Consider the following 27631-nt stretch of genomic DNA (forward strand, 5'->3'; position numbering starts at 1 on the left):
ATGAAATGCTACTTAGAATAGGAACATGTCACAAGTAATTTCACAGGTACCATCCAGCACCAAAACTATGATGTAACGAAGAACCAGGCCAAATGTTTCTGGACAGACCAATTTTGCACAATTATTTTGAAATCTTCAGAAAGACAAAGAAAATGTTTGGAGCCAAAAATTGATAGGAGTGAATACAAGAGATGTTAGAACACCCAATTCCGTTCATTAAACTTACACACCTGTGGGATTATATATTACATGTTCTATGTTGACATAATTTTGGCCATTTTTTAAGTGTATTACCCTGGCCAGTCATAATTTAAGGATTTTCTCAAAACTATATGGTATCCATATTTACTTCATCTTATTTGTCAAGACCACTGTCAATGGGTTAAACTTACAAGCCTAATCAATACATAAAAATCACATATCTGTAATAAATGTAATTACTATACAGTGGAAATGTTGTAACCAAGCCAGTCAGCAATAGATCACTCCTTTATTGATAACTTGCTATTAATAACTCTGTTAACAACTCCAGCTGACAGAGAGATTGAAGTTTTCATAAAGTGAATCCATTTGCAGAAAGTTAGCAACATTGATCTCAAATGCCCTTGAACTGGATCAAGGCTGCAGAGCAGGTGGGCCCCACACCTCAGTTCTCCTTTTCCTTCTGACTGTGCTTTGTGTCTCCTTCGCTGCCTGCATACCAGGGCTTCCCTCACATGGAAGCCAGAGCACTGGAGGGGACTGACATGCACTCAAATCTTACCCTGACAGGAATTTGGGATGCAGCCAAAGTGACCTCAGAGCTGGGACTCATTCCCAGGTCCCTCAGTACAAGCACAGTCCCTGTTAGCTCTCACTTAGATTCTTTGGTTTCAACTTATTTTCCTCATTCTTCCACATGCTTTGCTGGTTCATTAAGACATTTCCCCAAATTGTTTTCGGCATATTCATTGTCCCTTGTGGTAATCTGCTCTAACACTTTATTTGTTCAACAGTTCAGACTTGACTGCACGTTGCCATTTGATACAAGAGGGGATATAGATGGGTTCTTTCTCCTGTGTGCGTGAGCCTAATAGCTGTTCTTTCATGTGGATTCCTCTGAGATTCGCTCTGCTTTTTCAAGAGTAAATCACACTCTCTGCATAATGATCATAGCTGTCTACTTGGAGTATTTCAGCATGATTGAAAAATGTACATGTGTACATCGCTGAGTTCTCAGTCCTGCCATTCAGTTCCTTACCCTTCTTTCTCTAACTCCAAGCGTCCATCCCCTCCTGGAGCCGTCCCATTTTTTCACCTCTGCATTGCAGAAGTTTCTAAACCCTTATCAGGTTTGTGAGCTGAGAATGTCTTACTCTGTACCATGTACAAAATACACACTGTGGTTTGTTCACCAAGGGAATTAATTCAGAAAGTCAGTGTGAGCTTGCTACCAGGATGGATCTTAGAATAGTATTTTCTTTTCAGTAGAAGTCTCATCAATGCATATTTCAGTAAAATCTTAGCCAATCTGTTTATGTTTACCATAAATCTTAGTTAGGTTCTTTTTTATTATCAGTAAAACCTATGTCAATATGATTTTCACATTCTCCAAAAAACGTATTGCAGGAATATGCAAAGTAGAAGTTAGGCAACATATTGCCCAGTGCAATTTGCAAGGCACAAACTTTGTAATTACACATACACCCATATAGACGTACACACATACACAGAGGCACACTGCCTAAAACTAATTACAAAGCAGCGTTATTGACTCCATGAACTCTGGGCTGAGAATAGTTGACACAGAAAGGAATGAGGCATAAAAAGTTTTCTGGTAGGTCTCCAGTATTGCAAACAGAGCTACTGCTGTCTCCTCTCTGATTCCCAAAAAGGTGGCTGCATTCTTCCAGATTATTTTAATGAATAGCAACAGCACACACCTTGCTCGATTGCTCTTAGGCATTAGCTTGCTATATTGCCACAGAGGTTATTCTCAAACATCAGGACTCCCTGAGGAAGTCTATTGCCTGGTTTCATCAGAACTCCCTCTACAGCTTCACCTCTTTAAGGACGACACTATTTATAGACATGTGGTCACAAGGCCTCAGACCCCACTGAAAGAAAAGAGATGCAGCAGCAAACCACTAGTAACTCTGATATTCTGATAGCAAACTCAGATTGCAATGTGAAGACATAAGGAATACAAGATGAATGACTGGTGGGTAAGACCCTACCATCTCCAGGGTCTTCCAAGACTAGGAGACTCTGAAGACATGCCTGGACTCTCAAATGAAGCTATTATGTTTGCTAACATGAAAACAGTCCAAATAAGAATAAATTTCTGTTGATTTTCCTGTCTTACAGGATCTGTACTTAAAATGTTCAGTCCATTCAAAACACCAGTCAGCCTTTGTCCAATACCTGTAATGTGAGAGTTAAAAAAAAAAAAAAGAAAAAGAAAAAGAAAAAAGACGAAACATTTGTGGAATGTCTAAAGACTTCTGCAAAACATGACTGGGTGACTCAGGGGTAAAAAACTTCCCAACCCAAGAATTAAGAGAAAGAGATTTTCAATGAAAGAGAGGACAAATAAAAAGAAATATGAAAATGAACTGCCAGCACATGAAGAAAGAAAAATAGACAGCAAGTGCTGTCTTGGATTTGTCACTCCTTTCCTGCTTCCTCCAATAGCATTTTATATTTGCTTCAGCAAACACAAGATTCACCAGCTCCATCTTATACAAGGTAGAGAAACCACGTGGCTAGAGCAAACTGTTTTCCAATAAGACCCTTGGGACAGCACTTAGGACCCTCCAGACCCCAGCAGTGACACTGTGTTTTACCATCCTGGTTTTCAAGTAGCCTACCAGAGGAAATATGTTTGTTCACTGCAGCTCTGAACCATTTCTTGGCTACAAGCTATTGAGTTAAATCTCCCTCATCCTTTAATTTAAACTCCTATTGTTTGCAGTTCTCCGTGTTCTAAATGTTCTCAGTGTTTGCAGTTTTGGCACTGTTTGTACTGATTGCACTTTAAGGACAATAAAGTCATGTTTTGTGAAATTACAGAGCACTTTAATTTTTGCCTATCAGCTAAAGCCCTGCTGTAGTATCGACGAACCACGCACAGCAAATACCGACCCGATGGCAGACAAACCATTCACTCCTGCAGTCCCAGGTGCTGAAATTGTCTGTGCCTTTCAGTCTAAAGATCTGCAGAATTTAGAATTCATGAGAGCACACAGACCACGTACAATGCCTCCTATAGTTTGATACCCCCTTCTACAGCCAAAAATATCCTCAGAGCACAGCAAAAAAACAAAAATTCCCACCCTTCCTCGAAGCAGGTGAAAAAGATGTTCTTCATGCTGTGTCCTGGCAACAAAAACAGTGCTCAGGAGTCTTGATAGCTTTTATTTCCCTCCTTGCAAATCTCTGGCAGTCTTTCCTTCCCTTATTCTCACAGCTGTTGTGTAGAAAACAAACAGTAATAATTTGAAGCTGGTGTTATTCAGCTATCTCAAGGCTAATGTCTGCCATCGACTTCCGAATTTCTGAAAGGTACGCCCCAGTCTCTTGCCACCTCTGCCTAGACTGCAGATGGAAGCAATTCTTTCCTAAGAAAAACATGCTCAGTAAGAAGTTCTTCACCTACAGTTGTAGATGGCAAAGAGGGTTTCCCAGATAAAGAAAGAAAAGAACAATGCTGTCAATTATGTTCACATTTTTAACCACACAAGGCAAATCATCCTCTTCTCATTGGATTCCTAGAAAGTCCACTATCCTACTATTAGGAAGTTTTCCTGTGCATCCTGTCTTCATGTTGATAAGCCTGCTAAGGTATCTGGTCTTACAGAACAACAGGGAAGAAATCCTTTTTTCTGCACTCTGTGGAAAGCAAAAGTTAAATCCTTGCATTTCCTTTCACACAGTGAGAAACACTAGTCATGCAAAGCCATCAAGGATTCCCTGAGCACCTGTAAACTTTAGAGCCTTTTTAATAGTGCTGCACATGCTCATCTGAACAGGCCCTGATTAACATCTAGGGCTGCAAGTTTCCACATGGAGAATTCATGTCTCAATAGTGAATGGAGATGATGCAGTGACTCAGCATACCTGGTGACAAAGTTAAGAATGCAGACAGTTTACTCATGAATGTTGATTGTTTAGGGATATTAAAAAAAAAAAAAAAAAGGTTCCAGAAAGAAGTGGCTCATGAGACTATGAGAGAAGAATTAGGGAACTTTTTAAAAGTTTTACCATGCTCTTTTTGGCTAATTTCCCCTAGCTATTATACTGTGTACCTCGGGAGCAATTCCACAGGACTGAGGGCAAGAAGTATAGAATATATCCACTCCTAATGTTGAATTCATACTTTGGAAGAATTAATCCTATGAGGAAGCAATGGCTTATAGTGAATGAGAGCCAGGTGGTACTTTAAAACAACTGTTTCATGACAATTTGTTTGAAATTGTTACTTCAAAGAATCTCTTCAAGACATAAATCTCTGTGCTTTCAATTTTGAGAATAGAGTCTGAATTACATTTGCAAGTAAATCTACATAGTTTTCAGAGAGTACCCACAGTGGGCCTGATTTTGCACTTCTTTGTGCCTTGCATAGACTGCTAGAGCTTGATTCAGTGTCTAAACACAAGCATCTAGTGGTACTTGAGATATCCAAGATAGTCCTGCCTAGCCTCCTGCATGGTCTCCTAGATCAGATTGAGATAGGACTTTCATAGGTCCTGTATCTTCCAGCCCCATGCTGGTACCTCAGATCAAAGGGCACTATGTCCTATGTTTAGGCAATTGAGTCAAACTCCTAGGTTTAGAAAAAGAAGGTATCTGACTAAAAAGTCAGATCTTTTTATTTAGTCTGCTATTTGTAATTTAAATGTAAATAGCTACATAAGGAAATAGGGTAGAGAAGAAACACGTTCAGAATCTGTATTGTATTTAATTTTTCGAAAAAGCACTACTATTCATCCTGCTTACGATTAAATAACAGATAACAACAGAAATGATGATGACAATAGGGTATCATTAAGCCTGAAGACTATTTCTGCTGCTACTAAAGTGAGTGTCAAGAACCACCTTTGCCCTGAAAGGCCACCTGCTTTCAGTTTTTGATTGTTTTTATCCTTCCAGAACATGCCAGAGTAGTGCTCCCTGAGAATAAAACATTTGCTTCATTTCAGGCTAAAGGTGAGGTTGAAACCATTTGTTTTTAAACCTCATGCTGTCATCTATAATTAATGGTATGACCCTGACTACAGAGCTTGAAAGGAGTATATACATTTTCAGCTGCAGTTCTGGTTTTTTGTTTGGCAACTAGCCAGTTCCTTAAGCTTTTATCTTTGAATACAAAAGGTTATTTCTAGAGATTGAGTGCTTGGTTTATTTTCAGTGTTTTTATTGTTTTCATCTGCTAGGATCAGCAGTGAATGGACTTTTGCTATTTCAAGCTGTTTGTTAAGCCAACGTCTCCCAAATCAGAATAGGGAGATTAATTTTCCTTCAACAAGAATATATGCCAGTAGCTCTTCTGCCATCTTACAATTTTTCCTTTTAATAGTTGGTCTGGCAAAGCATTGCCATTTTGTGAGAAATGCAGAGAGCCATTTCTCTCATGGTAGATGTACCAGCACACCAAAACAATAGCCTTGTCACTCTGGAAGTTACAGATCTAAAGGAAATTAAGGCCTTGTAGCATACGGTAAATATGAGCTATGCAATTAAAGTAACACTTGGTGGTTGGAAGGAATTACACTGCAATTAGACTATTGTAATATGTGTTTGAACATAACGAACTGAGTTGGAAAAAAAGCACATGGGGCACGAGCCTATGCTCGTGGAAGTCACTGGAACTTTTGCTACCCCATTCCCTGGAAGACAGAATTGATCCTGACTTTTTAAGTCTTACATACAAATATGAGCTTGTCTATGCAATATTGCATGTATTTCTCAACATCAGCATTCTCACAAGTGGAATAGGACTCCTCAGTACTCCCAGGTGGTAAGCTATTAACACAAGAAACTATTTTTCATGTATGGCTCATTCTTCTCCCTCCATAAACCTAGATCATAGATCATAGAATGGTTTGGATTGGAAGGAACCTTAAAGATCATCTAGTTCCAATCCCCCTGCCACGGGCAGGGACACCTTCCACTAGGTCAGGTTGCTCAAAGCCCCATCCAACCTGACCTTGAACACTTCCAGGGAGGGGGCATCCACAGCCTCTCTGGGCAACCTGTTCCAGTGCCTCACTACCATCATAGTAAATAACTTCTTCCTTACATCTAATCTAAATCTACCCTCTTTCAGTTTAAAGCCATTACCCCTTGTCCTATCACTACACTCCCTGTAAAAAGTCCCTCTCCAGCTTTCTTGTAGGCCCTCTTTAAGTACTGGAAGCCTGCTATAAGGTCTCCGCGGAGCCTTCTCTTCTCCAGGCTAAACAACCTCAACTCTCTCAGTCTGCCCTCATAGGAGAGGTGCTCCAGCCCTCTGATCATCTTCATGGCCCTCCTCTGGACCCGCTCAAGCAGGTCCATGTCTGTCTTATGCTGGAGGCCCCAGAGCTGAACGCAGTACTCCAGGTGGGGTCTCACAAGAGCAGAGTAGAGGGGGAGACTCACCTCCCTCGACCTGCTGGTCATGCTTCTTTTGATGCAGCCTAGGATATGGTTGGCTTTCTGGGCTGCAAGCGCAGATTGCTGGCTCATATTCAGTTTTTCATCCACTAATACTCCCAAGTCCTTCTCCACAGGGCTGCTCTCAATCCACTCATCACGCAGCTTGTATCCATTTTTGGGATTGCCCCAACCCAGGTGCAGGACCTTACAGTTGACCTTGTTGAACTTCATGAGGTTTGCACGGGCCCACCTCTCAAGCCTGTCAAGGTCCCTCTGGATGGCATCCCTTCCCTCCAGCATGTCGACCACACCACACAGCTTGGTGTTGTTGGCAAATTTGCTGAGGGTGCACTCAGTCCCACTGTCCATGTCACCAACAAAGATGTTAAACAGCGCCTGTCCCAATACTGACCCCTGAGGAATGCCACTCATCACTCCTCTCCACTCAGATATCGAGCCGTTGACTGCAACTCTTTGAGTGCAACCATCCAGCCAATTCCTTATCCACTGAGTGCTCCATCCATCAAATCCATGTCTTGCCAATTTAGAGACAAGGATGCCATGTGGGACAGTGCCAAATGCTTTGCACAAGTCCAGGTAGATGATATCCGTTGCTCTTCCTTTATCCACCAATGCTGTAACCTCATCATAGAAGGCCACCAAATTTGTCAGGCATGATTTGCCCTTAGTGAAGCCATGCTGGCTGTCACCAGTCACCTCCTTATATTTTCCATGTGCCCTAGCATAGTTTCCAGGAGGATCTGCCCTGTGATCTTGCCAGGCACAGAGGTGAGACTGACTGGCCTGTAGTTCCCCGGGTCTTCCTTTTTTCCCTTTTTAAAAATGGGGGTTATGTTTCCCCTTTTCCAGTCAGTGGGAACTTCCCCGGACTGCCACAACTTCTCAAATATGATGGATAGTGGCTTAGCCACTTCATCCGCCAGTTCCCTCAGGACCCACGGATGCATCTCATCAGGTCCCATGGACTTGTGCACCTTCAGGTTCCTTAGATGGTCTCAAACCTGATCTTCTCCTATGGTGGGCGGTTCTTCATTCTCCCCTCCCTGCCTTTGCCTTCTGCGACTCAGGCGGTGTGGCTGGAGCACTTGTCAGTGAAGACTGAGGCAAAAAAGTCATTGAGTACCTCAGCCTTCTCCATATCCTGGGTAACCAGGTCTCCCGTTTCCTTCCGGAGAGGGCCCACATTTTCCCTAGTCTCCATTTTATCATCGATGTATCTATAGAAGCTTTTCTTGTTGCCCTTGACATCCCTGGCCAGATTTAATTCTATCAGGGCTTTGGCTTTCCTAGCCTGATCCCTGGCTGCTTGGACAATTTCTCTGTATTCCTCCCAGGCTACCTATCCTTGCTTCCACCCTCTGTAGGCTTCCTTTTTGTGTTTGAGTTTGTCCAGGAGCTCCTTGTTCAGCCACACAGGCCTCCTGGCATTTTTGCCTGACTTCCTTTTTGCTGGGATGCATCGCTCCTGAGCTTGGAGGGGGTGATCCTTGAATATTAACCAGCTTTCTTGGGCCCCTCTTCCCTCCAGGGCTGTATCCCATGGTACTCTGCCAAGCAGATCCCTGAAGAGGCCAAAGTCTGCTCTCCTGAAGTCCAGGGTAGCGAGCTTGCCCTAAGGATCTTGAACTCCACCATTTCATGGTCACTGCAGCCAAGGCTGCCCTTGAGCTTCACATTCCCCACCAGCCCCTCGTTGGTGAGAACAAGGTCCAGCATAGCACCTTTCCTCATTGGCTCCTCTATCTCTTGGAGAAGGAAATTGTCATCAACGCATTCCAGGAACCTCCTGGATTGCTTATGCCCTACTGTGTTGTCCCTCCAACAGATACCGGGGTGGTTGACATCCCCCATGAGGACCAGGGCTTGTGAACGTGAGGCTGCTCCTATCTGTCTATAGAAGGCCTCATCCGCTCGGTCTTCCTGGTCGGGTGGCCTGTAGCAGACCCCCACTATAATGTCACCTGTCCCTGCCCTCCCTTTAATCCTGACCCACACGCTCTCGGTCGGCTTCTCATCCATCCCCAGGCGGAGCTCCATGCACTCCAGCTGTCATTGACATAGAGGGTGACACCCCCTCCTTGTCTCCCCTGCCTGTCCTTCCTAAAGAGCCTGTATCCTTCCATTCCAACACTCCAGTCATAGGAGCCATCCCACCACGTCTTCGTGATGCCAATAAGACCATAGCCCTGCAGGCGTGCGCATGTCTCTAATTCCTCTTGTTTATTGCCCATGCTATGTGCGTTTGCATAGAGGCATTTAAGTTGGGCCTCCCATGAAGCTGACTTACTGGCTGGAATTCCTTTGTGCTGCTCTTCAGGTGCTCTCCTGCTGACCCGTGATCCCTCTCCAGGCTCTGGGCATCTATTGCTGGCACGGGCATCAAGCTGGTAGGAGCGGGATGGATTGAAGTTCCCCTCCCCCAGCAACTTTAGTTTAAAGCCCTCTTCACCAGCTGTTACAAAGGTGAAAGCCATGGACTTGTGTTTTTCAGAACTGCATGTTATTGTTCCCTGTGCCCAGCTAGTAGACCAATGACTTAAAAGAGCAGGAACAAGTTCAGACCGCAGTTACCTGACTGAAGCAACAGCACACACAGTCAGGATCACATTGCCCTGAGAATGCTTTTTTCCCCCAGCTCCAAAACAATGGCACCACTGGCTACAGCTGCTCGGGAAACAAGACAAAAGTTACGGGTAAAATGAATTTGTTGTATCCATTTTCATCTGGAAAACTCCATTAAAATTTTGAGGTACAATTCATCAATTTCTAAGGAATATAAATTTACTTAGGACACCAGAAAGGACTGTGTTTTCCCACGAGGAAGAACACATAGGAGATGTGTGGTTTGAACTAGACACCTGTATCAACACCCTAGAATTGTAATTCCAGACAAAATGCTGAAGTCTTAGTGAAAGACCTGCTTGATTTTAGACTCATCTTGCATCTTGCATGTTGCATGTAATAAGATGAATCAGACTGCAGAGAGGAAGAAACAATTTTGTTTTTTTCATCTCTGCGCATGCCAGTCACTGCACTTATATAAGAAATCACACAGATCACAGTAAGATAGCAGAAGCACTTTCACAGACCCCCTGATTTGCCATGTTGGCTTTTCTTCCAAAGGTCCTTCCAAACCAGCAATTTCTCTTTTCCTTCTGGAAACAGAGAGCAATGGGCCAACCGTTTCCTTCCATAAAGAAGCTGAATGTGATTGCTGTCCTGTCTTCACCTACCAGTAAGGAAGGTCTTGTCCCTATTACAACAAAAATTCAATTGAGAATCATGCACTTTCACAGCTGTATCCCAGGAGATATATGACACTAGTATAAACTTTTTTAATGTATTTCGTGAGGGAGGAAAAACAAAGCCCTCATTTATTAAAATAAAGATACAGTGAGGGTGATCTTAAATGTCATGCTTGGGTCTTTTCAAATGCTCTTAATTTGACAGAAATAAATTAATGTAATTCTCTAATTTTCATGTAGCCCAAGGGCCTTTCAACTCTCAACAAAGCTTGAAAAAATATACCAAAAAATTGCTATTATTATCTCAGTTGCCCTAGGGAAAAGAAATTAAAGGGGAGGTAATTAGTTATTATACATATGTGCATGTAATTAGATATTTAGTGTGATATGTAAACTCTGTCTGCTAATTCTATTGGAAAGCAAAACAGTGTTCAAAGATGAACATGTAAGGCCAGAAGTTAAACACATTTTCTTTCTCACTTAAAGATCAAAGTTCTGATGTGTTTTCAAGGTAAAGACTCAATATATTTTCCTAGTGTTTTATGCAAGATTACTCCAAAACATCACTAAATATCAACATAGTCATATTTTCACAGGTTTATTAGGGATTTGCTCATGGAATCACTGTCTTCTTATGATTAGTAAGACAATAAGATAGGAAAGAAATGAAATGTTTTGGCCTATGAAACAGAAAACAAATTACGTGGCATGTGTTTTGTCTCTCTTACGTGGAAAAAGCTTTCTACTTTGAACACCAACACCTACATAGCGAAGGTCAAGCATGAAGCATGAGCCAAACAATAGCATTGTTCGGTTACTTATAAAGTCATTTAAATCCAAAAGTTCAGGTAGGACTCTTTTCAATTATATACTGGGGACAAAAAAACGTGTAAGGTTGAAACTCATATCTGAAGAAAAAGATAGAAAGAAAATAAAATGTGTTACCAACACCTATTTTGTATTTCAAAACACCAGGATTTAGATGTCTGTTCATTAAATTGCTGTCACACGTTCATTTCTAGGTGTTCTTACAACACGTTCATTATTTGTACTTGCAGAAAACAGACTTAATGATTTCCCAGGTCTGTACAAATTGTTTTAGAGAGGAACATCTAGTCAATGAAACCAGTGTATTTTGCCAAGTAGTTGGTAGTCAACTTTGAAAATAAAATGCTTAGTTTGACCTCAGTAAATGATGCTCAACTTTGTAAGAGAGTATCATCTGCTGGACCCATTCTCAAACCAGGGCATGCTTTGGTGGTCAAATCTTCAGGTTAACTTTCCTGTCCTCTTCAATGCATTAGATTTCCCAGTTGCTAGTGTTCATTAAATCCTTTTTTCAAAACAGAAAAGACAGTAATAGCGTTATGGAAACAGAGGCCCTGTCTGCCTTTCCAAGGACTGATGCTTCTGCTTTCTAAGTCAATGGGAACATTTTGCAGGCCTAAACAGCACAGATTCAAGCCCAGGGTCATTCTATTCAGAAAATCCCTAATCTGTGCATGCTATTCCCAAGATATTCTCTTGCTCCTTCTACAGATGTTGTGAAGGGGGAAGAAATGGGCAAGAGGGCAAGCTGTGCATGAAAGAGAAGGGGTATCACAGGAGAATGAGGAAAGACAAAAAGATAAGGGAGGAGGGATGGAGAAACAGAGAAGAAAATAGCGTAAATTTAATGTGTGTGATTTTCATTTGGCTAATTGTACATTGACTTATTGCTGTCAACTAAATAAGCAATTAGCAGAATATATATATTTCCTTATAAATTTCCTTCTAAAAAATTTAAAACTCTTTTGAAATTGTTTCTGACACGCCCCAGCTGGATTTCCTCTTTTTCTTCCTAATCAGGCTGAAAGTGCCTGATGGGGGAGGGGGTTTAGGTAAGCAGATTGTAATTACTCCACTGGATTAATTTTCTTATAGATTGAGTCTTTTCTCAGCAGAATGAAATATAGTCATGATATCTCATCACAGTCTCTATCCATATCACAGTGAATAACCTCATTATACGCTGTACCCAATTTCCTTTCATGACAGATCCTCACCTTATGCCGGTTGGTATAATTCTGTTGAAGGATCAGACCTATGTCTATATTAGATTTGTAAATGTCCTATAGAAGAACTAACTACAGATTTATAGCATCTTGAAATAGGTATTATAAATTTAAAACATTAAAAAATGTATCACATTTAATTGTAATCTCACATATATCACAGCACCGTAACTTCTGTGACTCCATGTAAGACATTTTTTATTAACACCAATACAAATTAAATGAAAATCAGACCAACACATGATCAGCGCTTGCAGATACGTGGGACTTCAGCTGTATTGGTCATTTTTCTGCCGTGCTCAAATGTATGTTTTGCACACACAGCATGTAGTACATTTAAATTTGAGGATCTTGGTGCACTTTATGAAGACTAATGGATGATACTTCACAACAAGTCTATTGAGTAAGGATTACTGCTACTGTTATTTGTCATCTATTGAAGGTTACAGCAGATTTGGGTTTATTGATTCATGTGATATATTGCTTTGTCTCTTGAGCTCAGAAATGGAATGAGTGTCTTTGTTGCCAGTTGATGTGGTTTAAGGAGCAGTAAAAAGGCATTCTGTATTTTCATGTTTCTCTTTTCTATATTTAAACGACAAACATTGGCGGTATGCTCCCTTACTATGCACATGAGAACACCACACATGAATAGATGAGAAGCAGCCCCAAAGAAATACAGTCTAGGAATTGTTTTTAATGTCTTTCTTTTAGGCCTAACTTCCACCATCCCTATCCATGACATCTGCATTCTTCCCTTATTTTTCTGTTACCTCCCATATGGTATCCACAGCATCTGAAGACGCCTTAGTAGCAGCACATGGCTGCAACCTCCCTCTGGCTACCAACAGCATCATTCACATAAGAATCACAGTCCTTGTCAGCCTGAAGACATGAAGACAGAGTAATTTTCTAGCCACACTCGCTTATGAATTTTGTACTGGTTTGCCACTGAGACATTAAGCTTAGTAACATGTCTATATTAAATGGACAGTGACAGAAGTGCAGGACCAAAGCTTGCACTAATGCTAGCTGTGGAAACATCATCTGTCATCTGTGAGCACAATCCCCAGTTTCCCCTTAAGCACGATGATTTCAGCTGGCCTGGTACACACGTCAAAGCCAGCAGCTTTTGAAAATGCGACACTATTTCCTTCACAGCTCTTTCCTTTGCAAATTAATAGATTCAGAATGTCATAGAAAGCTACTTCTTCAACAAGGGAAGGGATGACAAGTCAGTTCAGCTTGTATCATTGCTACAGCACAAGTATTATCCTGGCCCTCTGCTCAGAGCCATCTTAAGGCATCAGCTAACACCCAAGCCCACCCACTGTGACTAATGATGCAACATGTGCACGGTATGATCAGACTCCACATGGCAATTTCTTGTGATGGAGAATCACTCCTCATATATGCATGGAGCTTGTAACAAACCTAGCACCCTATGTGTTTGCAATGGAAAACTGTCACAGAAATAAGTAGATTTCTCTCCATGCAGGAAAAAGATTACTTTTAAACTCTGTGGTGAGTTGACCACAGCCGGCAGCTAAGCCCCACACAGCCACTTGTTCACTCCTCTTCTTTCCCAGTGGGATGAGGGAGAGAACAGGAAGAACAAAAGCAAGCAAGCTTGTGGGTCGAGATGAAGAAATAAGTGAAGGAAATAGGGGAAAAAATAAGTGAAGCAAAGGCAATCACTCACTGCCTTCCCCAAGCAGATCAATGCTCAGCCAGTCTCTGGCAATGGCTACATCCCACACCAACCACCCTCCTCTCCCCAGTTTTTATTTCTGAGCATGAGATTATATAGTATGGAGTATCCCTTTGGTCAGTTCAGATCAGCTGCCCTGGCTGTGTTCCCTCCCAGTTCGTGCACATCCCCAGCCAACGCGCTGTGGGGGCAGAGTGGGAAAAAGAAAAAGTCTTGACGCAGTGCAAGTACTGCTCAGCAACAGCTAAAATGCTGGTGTGTTATCCCTACTTTTTAGTCACAAATCCAAAACACAGCACCATACAGGCTGCTGTGAGGAAAACTAACTGCATCCCAGCCAGACCCAGCACACTACGCTATTAAAAAAAAAAAAATCATGTGTGCAATAAATTACCAATAACAAAGGAAGGTGATAGTCTGAAATTTGTTTCTTCACCCTTGCCCAAGGTAGCAGGCCATCCACCTAATCACCAGCTGCACTAGGTCTCAAAGTAGTTTTTTTCTGTAATAATACTGCCACCCACCTAGACTGTTGATCCTCTCTTAATTTTCCACTGTGTCTCCCTCCACGCCTTGAACTTTCATTCTCTTTTGAGCAACAACCTGAAAAGCTCTTCATCCTTGTTTTGGTGGAGATCTCGGTCCCGCTATTACTAATGATGCTGGAATAAATTGAATGAGAACAAGGACTGACAGTAAGCCAAAGCCCATTTACTTCAGTAGAATTATTCCCACTGTAATGCACTGCTGTTAGTCAGACATGACTGGCCCTACAACATCAGCTTTTCTGGAATTTTAAACTTTAAGAAATCACTCACTGGTAATCAGGAATTCTCCTTAACTTGTCTTTGACTGTGGAAAACAGAAATATTGAATTTTATACCTGATTACCAAATATTACAAATCATTGTATGTGTGGTGCTTCAGTTAAACATTTTTGTAGAGTAACTTATTATCTTAAAGTCCTCTTCAAATACTTCTTTTTAATTTATTACATGAGTGTACACAAATGTTAGGGAAAGAAATTTAGTATTTTAAACCAACGTACTCCTTTATAGGACAAATTTATTTGCAGTTTGTAGACAAGTCAGTTTAGATTGATTCCTTATTTCCAGATCTGTTTAGACTATGTATGCTATATTTTGCCAGTAAGAAGTAGTAATTTTTTCTTTTAAAAAAAAGAGGAATAAATGTATTATTTCTGGTAACAAATACATGGTTTACAAAGTCAGCAGTCATTGAATCCACAAAAAGGACTCAGCCTCAGTATTTTAAGACATCATGGCAGTGGTGTTGCATTTGCAGGGAGTGCAAAAGAATCAAATATGACAACTGAGGGAGCTGTGAGTGTGACTTCAGAATTGGATCTGATAATAAGTGTTGTGAGGTTGTAGTTCTGAAATTCTGCCTCTTTTAAGGCGCTTTCCGCTTTGTTGATGGAGATTCAGCACATGCACTACAGACTGGAAATGAAAGATGGATGTTAAATCATTAATGGTGGTCTACTGAGAGAGAAATAACTTTGGGAAAGGAAGCTCTTTCCTCAAAGTGTTGAAATGAGGGTATTTAAGAGATCCATTGAGCTACACAAAAACTAAAGCAAAGTTCAAAACTGGACAGGAAAGAAAAAGTAACGGGCAGATTTGTGTAACAAAAACAACCAGATCTAATTGAACTACCATTTAATGTCACAGGGGGCAAGCTAGTCCACAAGGAATTCACAGGCAAACAAACAAAATCAAGGGGTGATAAGAAACCATGGCCATATTTTTATGGTAAATATCTTTACAGTAGAGACTCATGTCAAGAGCTGAGTGGTGAGAACATGTGTGCTTAAAACACTTTAAGAGTGGCACTATTTGAACTGTATGTCTGGCTGTCACATGTGATTACCTGGGGGCAACACTTAGCTTCTGATAGTTTCACTGCAGATTTTAAAGTCATCTCCCAGTTTGGAGAATGAAACTAGTGGTCTAAGGAACATGCAAGATGGGGAATCCAGTGAAGGTACTGCTTCTTTGAATGAAGTTTAATTTGGTAAGTGTATCATAAAAACACCATCTGCCTCATGGCCTAGAGGCAACACAGGAAGGAGAATGCTTAATTTGGCGATCCACCTATGGCTCAAGTGTCAGGCAAGTTTATAAACTCTTGTAGAGCTCCCTTCATACACACAGAAATCACTGAGTACTTCTTCCCAGAGCATTCCCTTTTAATTCAGATAGAAAATCTCAAGGAAAAAAAAGATCCTCTAAATTTTCCTCAAAAAATCCTGAGTTCAAACATGACAACATGACATATGCACCAATCCATGGATGTCCTGTTTCCTACTCTCAGCTTTTATATGAAAAGAAGATAACACTTGAAGCCAGGCCACACACACTGAACAATTAAAATTACTTCACTTATTTCAGTTATGAAATGTGAAAAGTGGCCCATTCTCTAGAAGCACTTGCAAACATCACGTACCTCTCTGATGCTACTGGAATTCTTCAGACAGATACCACTCCCTAAACTTTGGAAAAGCTGATGACAGTAAAACAACATTAATGCAGTTAATGGCATTTCCATTCTATCATTTACTATTAGCATTTGATCGATGTTTTGGATCTGAAGAAGGAACACCTTTAAAAATCTTGACCATATTACAGATATTCATTAGCTTCTGCATACGGTTGTTTGGGACATAATGCCAGATGTAACTTACCAGATGGTCCAACCAAGTTCCCCACCATCTCAGATTATTTTATCTGTACTATCCCAAATATGCATTTCCCAGGAGAAGGAAAGCAAGGGGCCTGTGGTCCCCCATGAACAGTCTCATGTTACACACATGCTCTAAAATCACTTGATTTGTTTGCTAGTCAGGCTTCTCTCCTTCAGAACAGCTTCAGATTGCCTTAGGACCAAAGCCGTGTCTACCCTTAGCCTCTCATTGACTTTCAGAACAAATGGCATCAATTGTTTTTCTATTGTTGTAGGCATCCCTGGTGTACACAAACCAGAAATAAGTAGGGAAAAAAAGCCAGCACTTTAATCAGTAAAAATTGCTTCTGTTTGTTGTTGCCAATATCTGGACTTTTTAGATTAAGGACTTCTTGAATATGGTAACTCACATCCTCTCTCCCATCTTCTAGTGATGATATTTGCAAGTCAAGCTTGACACATGATAAGATAGAAGCACTGAAAATTTGACTTACTTCTCCAGAGTATTAGTTTGTCTTCCGATAAATAGGAAATTAAATTCCATAGAGCTGTCAAGTTGGTAAATTCTACCAATAAAATAACTGAATGTTTCCTGAATCCACTTAAGTTTGAATATGATTGATTAACTCTTTTTCTGAGCCCTTCTGTTTGCCATTTCCTTAGTTTTGTGGGAGTTTGAGGAGAAAAAAAAAAATGCTGCTCTTGCAGTTCTATTAACCTTTTCTCTATATTCCCACAAAAGGAATGCCCTTTGGGAATTCACCAGAGGCTTCATGACCCCAGGGAAGGAGGGATAGTACCTGATTTACGGAAGTCTAGAGAACTCATGTCTGTGGGATTTTGCACATTAGTCAATGCCATTTTCCCAAGTTCTAACTCAAATGCTCCTTTTTACAACATGAGGAATTCAGAGGACTGCCTAGCAGCAGACGACTTCTAAAAGGTTATGTTCTCAAGGGCAAGAGACAATCTCAGGGACCAGGCACTAGCGTAATTCTTTGTGCCAAGAACTCTAATGTTCACACACTCAACGGCAATGGAAAGCAATGAGGTTTGAGGCAAGGAACTGCTTGTTTGAAAGTGGAAGCTGGCTTCTGGATTGTCATCACCATCCTCAGAAGAGTGAATTAGACATTCCAGGAAAGGGTGTTTTTTAGTGCTTTCCATACCTAGACAACATGTCTTATGACAGTGACTTTTGTTGAAATGTATGTTTATTTCTATTACCTTAATTCAAGCCTTTACAAGCTAATAGAGACTGGTTTCTTCTCAACAGTTCCAGGTTTTATTGCTGTTATCATTTAATTTGTACAATGGAGTTACAGTCCAACCAACAGTGCTCTGGAGATGTAGCTGAGTTCTCGAAATCTCATTAAAAAGTTTGGTATTTTGACTTTCAGACCCTTTGCAAGGCTAAAGTGATTCTTGTGCTCACTAAATATGGGTGAGGATCCATGTTTGAATCATTTGAGTAAGATTCTTACATAACCAAGTAGTCTCATGTACTTTCTAACTCTCCTATTGACTATTATGGGATTTTTACAACCATAAACAATTCAGCTTAGGAATCCACATGGAAAGAACTTTTTCTTGCTTTTTTAGGGACATGGTTTCATCACAGTTTTCACAATATGTAAGGAACCTAGGCTGGGGCCACTTAGAGAAGAACGATGGGTTTTGCGTGGAATTTTCCCAGGAGGCTAACTCCCAGGATATTTTATTGCAGGGTTCACAGTAAATGACTTTTTTTTCCAACATCCCAGCTGCTGGAATGGAGAATTATGGGAATGCATAAGAATCTCACCTCTCATTTTAAATAAGTGACTTCCTAGAAATCATGATTACAGAAAAATTGTGAAACTGGAACAATGTTACTTCTCAGGACTTACAAAAACAGAAGGAAATGCAAAGAATAAGGCATTCATTTGTTTAAATCTTAAGATATTTAATCTTCCCTATTAGTTTTGCAAGAGTGACTCATGATTTTTAATTTACACAATTAGTAACACTTATTTTCAAAACCAGAGTTTTGAATATCAGAAGTTACTTAGACACTGAATTTATACACATTCAGTCTCAACTGGTTTTTTGTCTCTGGGTTACCTTGGCAAAATTCCTCCTTTAGCTATTAATTTACATGGGAGATTTATATCTAGATTTTCTGGACTAGTCTGAAAACACTGAAGCCTTAGGACACTCCTGCGCTGTTCTGTCACTTTATTCGCTTTTAACCCCTCAGTCTTCCGTCCAAGAAGTTACCTATGGGAAGAGTCACAGATCAAAGGGTCATTGTACTCCGAAAAAATCGACACCCTTTGATCACTTGAGAGTTGTTATTCTCAGGCAGCGCTGGCCATCCTCCCCCTCTCCCACATTCCCCCTTACACACATGCAGTTTATTCCAAGCAGATGTTAGCTAGTGCATCTGCCACTTTCCTTCTCAAATGACTTGCAGAACCACATCTGCTCAGTATGAGCTACCCACCTCTGAGGCTCTCTGCCTGTCCACTTCTTCCTACTGCATGTTTTCATCCTTGTCCACTTCCTGTATCCCACACATGCCTCTGTCTCTTCCATTTGCATTCCTTCTTCATCTTCCTGTCTTCTGTACCTGTTCTAAGCTGCCATCTTTTTTCCACTCCCTATTTAGTCTCATTTAAAAAAATGCTGAGCAAGAAGAAGGCTTAATGTTTGGTAATTGTAGATAAGGACAGAGGATTAAGTGATTTGCCCAAGGCCACGCAGAGATTCTGTGGCAGAAAGGTGAATTGATTTTAGGTCTCTATGACTCAACAGACTCATAAAAGCCTTATTTGAAGAATATATTTTAAACATCGAATCAAAGTTTGAGTCCAAATGAAAACAGCTCCAATTACAGGGCTGCTTTTATCTGCTAGTTTCATCTTAGCACTATTAGGCACATGGGCTGTGTCTAGACTTACCAGATGGGGCATGCTGCAGTGCCTGTCTGACTCATATGCCTGGCTTTTCTTTCCTTTGGTCTCGTTTACAACATGGCCGAGGTACACACCCAGGCCCATGAGCTGAGGGGTGTAATATAGATGGCAACATATAGGGGTGAGTGTCAAAGCTCAAGTTGTCCAAGAACTGTCTCTGAAAAGTACAAAGTTCTCAAGGACTTGGTCTGTGTCAATCTAATCATTGAAATACGACCAAAACTTTTTTTTTTTTTAAACAAAGACATTATTTTTTGAAACATAATAGTTCATTTGTGTTAAGACAAACCACCAGTTTACCCGCGGTTTCATTGGTATGGCTTTCAGGTAGAGTGTAGGTTTTTGCTTATATCAAATTTCTTAATGTAGTAATAAACAAAGATGTTTACTTATGCCCCTCAAAACAGAATCTAATGTTGCATTCTGCTATATTCCAAGCCATAATGTCATTATCCTTGGCAAAGAGCTACTTGAAAATTTTGTCAGCCTGTCCACAAAAATTAGCTCTGCAATACCATTGAATTCTAGGGGCTAAGCCAGTGCTTTTGCCTGACACAGGGTATCTCTGTTCTTGCAGCCACCAGAGAAAGTTCTCTTAGAAAAACAACAACAACACCACAAGTTTATGATTCACTTTCAGACTTTGTTCACCTAAATGACTTGTTTGTACGCTATGGAAGAAAAACAAGAGATTCCAGAAACTCGCATACACAGCTTGTCCTTGTTTATATCTTTTAACTCTATAATAAATGCACACATAAATATGTAAGGGAAGGGCTGGGCGATCTTTCAGTGAGGCTTTTCAAGTTAACCGTCTTCTACGCTGAAGAAGCACAGTCTGCTATAAATGAAGGTTTAGTATCTGAATTTAATATTAAACTGTGCAACAGGGGGAAAGTGTTGTGGGTTTTTTTTAGTTTTGTCTTTATTTTTAAATCCTGAAACCTGATCTGAACTGAAAGCATGACTACAACTTTGAGTTGGTTCAGGGAAAAGAATAAGAAGGGCCAGGAATTCAAGACATTATTTTTTCCTCAGAGGTTTCTAGTTTAAGGAGACTGTACAGCTTACCAAAGTTTCAAAAGAAGTTTAAACATCTGTTTATCTCCAGTTTCCTACCTACTGTGTAAAGAAAGCCTCAGGTTTGCATCAAGGTGTCCTGCAAATCTATATACCCTTTTTTAATTCAGATTAGTCCTTTGTTGTATTCTCTGCCATGTCTTTGGGTCTATGTTCTCTTCCCTGCCACATAATGTTTTAATGAGCAATATCCACTCACTCAAAGAGACTGGGTACAGGAAAAGATAATTGAGGATGTACAGAAGACTGAAATCCAGACTAGGAAATCAGAGAGGTTGAACCCTGCCAAACTGCAAATTCCTTATGATACTTCCAGTAAAGTTGAAGGAATCTTTATTGGAAAAAAAACAACTGATTTCTCTTGGCAAAGATTCAGGTAGAGATGGGTAAACTTCACAAGGTTGTTGTTTATATTATGGTAACATCCATAAATTCCAAATCTCAAAAAGGGAATTGTTTCCTATTCTAAAAGACTGATAACCTGAGATGAAGTAAAGTCACAAAACATGCTGTTAGGGATGCATTAAGAGCTCTTCAAGGACTTTTACAGAAATAAAATATAATTGAAAAAGAAGATATGACTGAGGATCAGTATAAAGAAATAGTAGAGGTATAAATATACAGTCTTTACGGAAGCCCTTACTAAAGTTGAGGACACAACAAGCAGCAGGAAATATGAGAGGCAAGGAAAAGAGTTCAGTTAGAATCTTGAGTAGACAGAGAAACACATCACTCCATTAATGGAGCAAATAGCAGCTGATTTCATCCCTTAACATAAAAAAAGGGGAGATAGTAAACAAGTAATAAAAATATTTAATTTTAATGAAGGGATAGGAGCAGAGGCTGGAACAGAGAAATAACAAGTTACCAAATACACTGGATGTATTCATGTTGACAGAGCCTGATGAAATTCACCCAAGAATGCTGAAGAAACCAGGCAAAGTGATCTCTGAACTGTTAGCAAAGTCCTCAAGAATTCACAGGGAGCAGAAGACACTCCGAAGTGAAGAAAGGCAAGCAGAGAATGAACTGCTGAGGAAAAGTGAAAGGAATTTAGAGGATAATGGGTCAGTTAAATTGCTTTAACACTTCTGAAATATCAAAACACATTATTGGTCAACTTATTTGTAAGGATTGAAAAATATCAAGTGATAAACCAATATCAATTTGTCAGTACAAACTGTAACACACTAGTCTAATTTTCTTCTTCACCAGGACAACTGGCCTATTGGATAAGGAATTAATTCAGAATTAATTAGAGAAGGCATTATATGTGATTTATCTTGTCTTTAATGTCAAACTACCCTACATGAAGAAAACTAGGAAATATGGCTTTGATTAAACCCATGTCATAAGATTGGTGCACACCGTTTGGGGAGAAAACAGACTTTCAGGTAGTTACAAATTGCTTCCTAGTCAAACAATTGTCTGGAGGACATTGAAATAGTGCCCTCCTCTACATGTTCTGAGCCTAGTTACATTCAGTATTTTATGGTACTGCTTTGGGCAGGTGCCCGAGTTTCTTGTGTCATCATTTTTACTGTCTAGTAAAGTAGTTCTAATGTATACGCTGTCTCACCAGAAAAAAAAAAGAAGTCATCTGCTTGAAAGCAAGAACAAGACCTTGGCCAGTAAGGCACAGAGGATCTTCTTCCAGATACTTTCAAAGGCAGCTATTTTTCATCACTGGCTAGTGGAAATATAGGCACTTATTTTAGGAGGGCAACTTTGCTAAGCATCTAAATTGCAGATGCTTAAATCAGGAAAGCTGGATTCAATCCCTTGATAATGAAATTGAGTACACTTCTAGATTTCTTAGACATTTTCAAAAGTGAGAGTTACAAAGCAGTTGGAGGAATAGAAGTTGAATGACCTAAATTAATTACAGAAATTACTTCAAATCACTAGATGAAATTCAGTAAATACAAGTGTACAGATTACTCTGAGGAAACAGAACTCCGTTCTACAAATACAAAATAAGAAATATGTTTAATTGCCATGCTGCAAAAAGAAAAAAAAAAGTGATTCATAAATCGGATTTATGACTCTTGCAGAAAAGACAGCTCTTATTCTGATTTTAATGACTAGTTAGACAAACATCTTTCAGGGAGTGTTTGGGTATTTGCTGCTCCAAAGGCGGATGCTAAAAGACTTCTTGAGATCATTTTGATTTCTGTACTCCTTTGATACAGTAAATACACTAGGAGAAATGAAGAGTATGAATCAAAAGCTTTATTATTCACATTTGATACATGGGAAATCAAGCTATATAAACGGAAAGTAAGCTACACGTGGCCATGTAGAAAGTCTATGGCAACGAGTCAGGGATGGGATGCAAATCTGTTAAGTCATAGTCTGGAATTTGACCACAAAACCATCTTCTCTCTGGCCTTTGTATTCAATTTAGATATGTATTCAAATGTCTGGATGTTTATCCAAAGCCTATCAAGAGTGATCTTTCCCTTCAGACTGCATCCCTTTGCACAACAGGCCTCTCTCCCCTTCCTGAGGGAAAAGCTAGCAAGTCCTGTCTCCTCTCACACCCACGACCTCCTTTTAGATATCCAGCAAAGAGTCTCGCTGCCTCCTTTTAAACCTGCCAGGCCTGACTGTCTCACAGGTTCCTGTATGATAATAGAGAAATTACTTGGCATTTTGGACCACATTAGCCCCGAGGTGCATTTCGGGTTAGTTGGGAGGGTCAAGGGGACAGCTCGGGGCCCTGGCACGGGCAGGTGCAGACCCAGGTGTTTAGAACATGCTCTGCTCGTGTTACAAGAAGGCTCTGTGAGATTTAAAAATCTGTCTGTCAGAAATTTCCTGTTCAGACAAAAGCTAACCCAGTTATGTAAGAAGGTGTTAAATGTACACGGAAAAAATATGCTTTTCCAAGAAGCCAGGCAGTGATTACATTTGCTAAATCTGCAGTCATTTTCCAGTAACAAATAAATAATCAAAGACAGCACATTCTGTGAAAAAATAATAATGTTGAACTAAAGGAGGCAATTGCCATTTCAAATCAATAAAATGTAGTTCCTTGTATTTTCATGTTAAATAAAAACAAAGACTTGCCCAAAGAAAGCAACAGCTAAGCTGTTTGTTTTTATATTCACTTGGACCCTCAGATCTCTTCCAAACAGACTTGTGGATAAACAGGTTTGTTTATGAAAAAGCTGCTCATTACTGCATCAGCTATACCTATGGCTTTTTGGTTTCAGATGAAGTTGCTCTTCAGACATTTTTTTGTTTAAAATTAGGGGGTGCACAGCCTAATGGATAAAAGCAGGGGGCTAAAGTGACATAAGTGGGGTTCTCAAGTAATTCTTTCAAATCTGTAGGCTCACCTTGAACCAATTCATCTTAAAAACCAACCCAACAAAAAAGTCAATAAACATTGAATATGTGAACCCATTTTGTCTTTCTGCTTCCTGTTGTGTTTGACACTATTCCAAATGAAGGTTGCTAATATTGTTCACACAGGGTTCCTGAGAACTGGTGAAGACTACCTCTAAATAACGCCTTACTTCCCACCTGTTTTCAAAAAACTTCATTTGTTTCAGGGCACACAATTGCTCTGTAACATTGGTCTTCCTCTATCATATGTTTGTGTGAGACAGTGCATAATTTAACTATTTTGATTAGTTTCTAGGACTGTGTCCATCTTTGAGAACATCCTGCCCCTATACTTCCAGGTAAATACTAAAACACGTTTTGCATAATGATTCTGTATTTTTATTTCCATCTTCTCAATAAGGATGTTAATTGGGCAGGAGGGGGGAGACTTGGCAGACAATAGTACACAACGATCTACACCCAGCTGACAACTGTGTTAATAGGCTTTTTAAAAAATGTGTTACATGTCACTGACTTGACATTCAACAGCTGTGTCCAGACAGAGAATACTAAAAAATACCACCTGGCAAATGATATATTCTTTATGGATAACAACTAGTCTTTGGAAGACCAGAGATGTCACTTTTTCTGCTTTGTTGAAGATTGATGGCCACCTATTGAATGAGAATGTACTTTTAAATTGGAAAGCATCTTATTCAACTAATGAATACCCTTACCCTCATGTACAGCTTAGGTAGAATTAAGTCAGAGGATGTTCTTCAGTTACAGTTTTCTGCATAACCAGTATAGTTTGAGGGGATTGTTTTGGGGTTATTTTCCTCAGTGGACTTCTTTTTACCTCACCTAATAAGCTAAAGTTTCCTTCTTGCAAATGGATTAATGCAAATTACCCTTTCTCCATGGGGTGTTTCTCATCAGTTATAGTGACAAGGGAGAAAATGATGAAAATATTGCTGAAAAGGAATGTGAGGTTGGCCTGAAAAACAAAGGGCTTGATAGTTTCCAATGAATGTCCTCTCCTCATGACAGGAGGCCTACAGGTTTTAATTCAGGACAAGTTGCTTTTGCGGACTACAGTGAACAACCTCGATTGAAAAGAGGTTAAGCTGAAATCCTGTCTCATGAAACTTGCAGTCACGTACTGACACTGAGCAGCAGCTAATCATGACCAAATGTCCTTAGGTTGTGCAGCCTACATAAAATGCTCTTTTCTTATGCATAATAAAGATCCTATTATTATTTCCCCCTTTCCTCTTGCATTCATATTTCCCTAGGCTGGGGGATCACTATTATTATTTCCCCTTTTGCCATTGTCTTTACAGATTCTATTGTATTGACTGCCTGGAATGTCTTTCTTCTTCCTTTCCTTCAATACGGGCTACAAAGCAGCGCACTGCGTTGACTTTCTTTTCACTGTTCACTTATAACTTTCTGTGTTTCATAGTGCAAACTTTAATTAGAAAGCACTGTCCTCTTTTTAAATAGCAAAGGTGAAAGATAATCCATTTTCAGTGCGCTAGATCACCCCTTTTTAGAATAGTGAGTGTTTATCTAGTGACACCGCATAGTCCATTAAGCAGCATGTAAATGTTCTCCCATTTTACTTGTCATTCTCAGAAGGGAGCAAGGAAAGAGCATTCAGAAGAATAATTTCTTTTCCTAGAACTCCAAGATTTGCCAGTTTCCCTAGGGCTACTTTTTTCTCTCAGGAATAAATGTATTACATGTTATAGGGCCCAGATCCTTATATAATTAGCAATTCTTTTCATTAATTTTAAAGTAAAATCATATTTCTAAATATCCTGCTTGTATAGGACAAGGCTGATGCTGAACTCACACTAGAGTCATACTACTAACTAGTATAACATTACAATGAGGTTACCACAGGTCTTGAGAGCATATTTCTATGTTTGCATGTGAACAGAACATCCAAATAGAACTCCTGTAAGATTTAAGGTTGTAAAAACACCCATTCCAGCACTTACACTAACTTTGTTTTGCTGGTAAAATAATGTGGCCTTCTCTTATGATGCACTGCATTTGCTGGTCTACATTAAAAGGGCTTTTTTGTCCTTTCGCTGATTAAGAGAACTATACTGTGAACTGTGGGGTTTATATTTTGTATGTTATACTTCTCAATAATGTAAAATCATAGATTGATATTGTCACTGCAGTTCAACTACAAAACAAACAAACAACAACAAACCCACAATACAAATAGAACTTAAATAGAATAGTATAAATAGAAGACGACTTGAGAACGCTCTGTTTTGATTAAGAAACAAGTCACCTTTTGACAATTAAAACTAAATATGGCATTCTTACTAGTTTTTCATTTAAAAGAAGAGGAGGCTTGGACCAAAACACAGGTATTAAGTCCGAGCATCTGCATGCTGAGTTTTCTATTCACACATGCATGTACTGCAAATGTGCACTCAGTAAGATTGAAGGCAACATTCTGATGTGCAACCTCGGCATAAAGGCTCCAGCTAGCAAACACAGCCTTGCTTTTCAAGGCAATTAATTTGGTTTAGACCTAATAAAGACCAGTCCAAGAGTGACTAAGTTTTATAACTTAACTATGTTTTGCTAGAAAACTGTACAAATAGTGTCGAAAATGTGGTTTTAAATGGGAAAAGTGGGCATACCCATAGATAATGGGATAATTCTCCATCTGGAGACAAAAACTTTCTTTTGTTATAAATTAAAAACAAACAAAGCAAAACATTATTGTTACCATATGTTGATGAGGTTAGCTACAACGACCACCTTTACTGTGACAGGCATGATCAAGTTGTCATCGTACGTTAATGAGTTCAAAAAAAGAGTAGGAATCTTTGTAAAATATTTCTATCTGTGGGCCTGAAGAAACTAAGAAGTAAGAGGATTAGAAAAAACAAGGGGGATATTGGTAGCAGAGCTGGGTGAGGGCACTGACTCTTGACTCTGGTGTCCTAACTGAAGGACATGCAAGAACAGAGATCACTCATTAAAAATTATTATTGATCTTTTATATTTGTTTAGTTATCTAAATCTACAAGTTTACTAAAAGATACATTCATAAATATGTGCATAAGATACCAAAGGAAGAATATCACTTTTACTATAGTGTGTAGCAGTATGCTGGCAAAAAAAAATAATTTGATTAGTCCCTATACTTTGGTGGTGGCAATTTTTTTTGTGTGGTATTGCTATGTCTGGGTTATAATATAGATGGGAGCAGTGTCATTCTTGTGGAGAGTTATACCTTTAACAGACTCACAAGACCAGAGTTCATCATTGTGCTCCTCAAGGGCACATGAGAAGCCCTGTGCAGCTTGAATTTAGCTACTAAAACAAGCAGGTCTCATGCAGACACCATTTCTTTGAGGGATCAGCAAACAGCAAAAACAACAAAAAAGAAAACCAGTCTATGTCTGAGACCTGCATTAAGCAGGAGGTCAGAACATATGATTTTGTTGACTTCTTTAAGCCTTAACTAATATGGATGTGAATGCAGTAGGAACATTTTGACCAAGGGCATTAGAGCAAACCTCTAGTTCAAACATACTTGACTGTATGCATACTACTGAAGTAAGCAGTGTTAGCTGTCATTTCTGCATGTGGGGGGAGCTGATTGGAGACCTGAGTCTGTGTGGAAACTTTTGGTGCCAGATATGCAGATATGTGCACAGAATCTCACCTGTGCCAAGGTAAGCACCTCTATATCTGGATGGTATGGGTTTGGAGAAGATGCAAGAGCAATGTCTTCTTGCTGAATACAATAGAGGTCTGAGCTCCTGTGTTTGCTCCCCAGTGTGTGCTCGAGCCAAGGCCAAACCAGGCTTTGGCACTATCTCAGTATTCAGAAATGGGGCAAAAGAAGGAAGGGAACAGAGTACTAGG

Source organism: Gymnogyps californianus, chromosome 1, assembly GCF_018139145.2.
Source record: "Gymnogyps californianus isolate 813 chromosome 1, ASM1813914v2, whole genome shotgun sequence".
Lineage (NCBI taxonomy): Eukaryota > Metazoa > Chordata > Aves > Accipitriformes > Cathartidae > Gymnogyps > Gymnogyps californianus.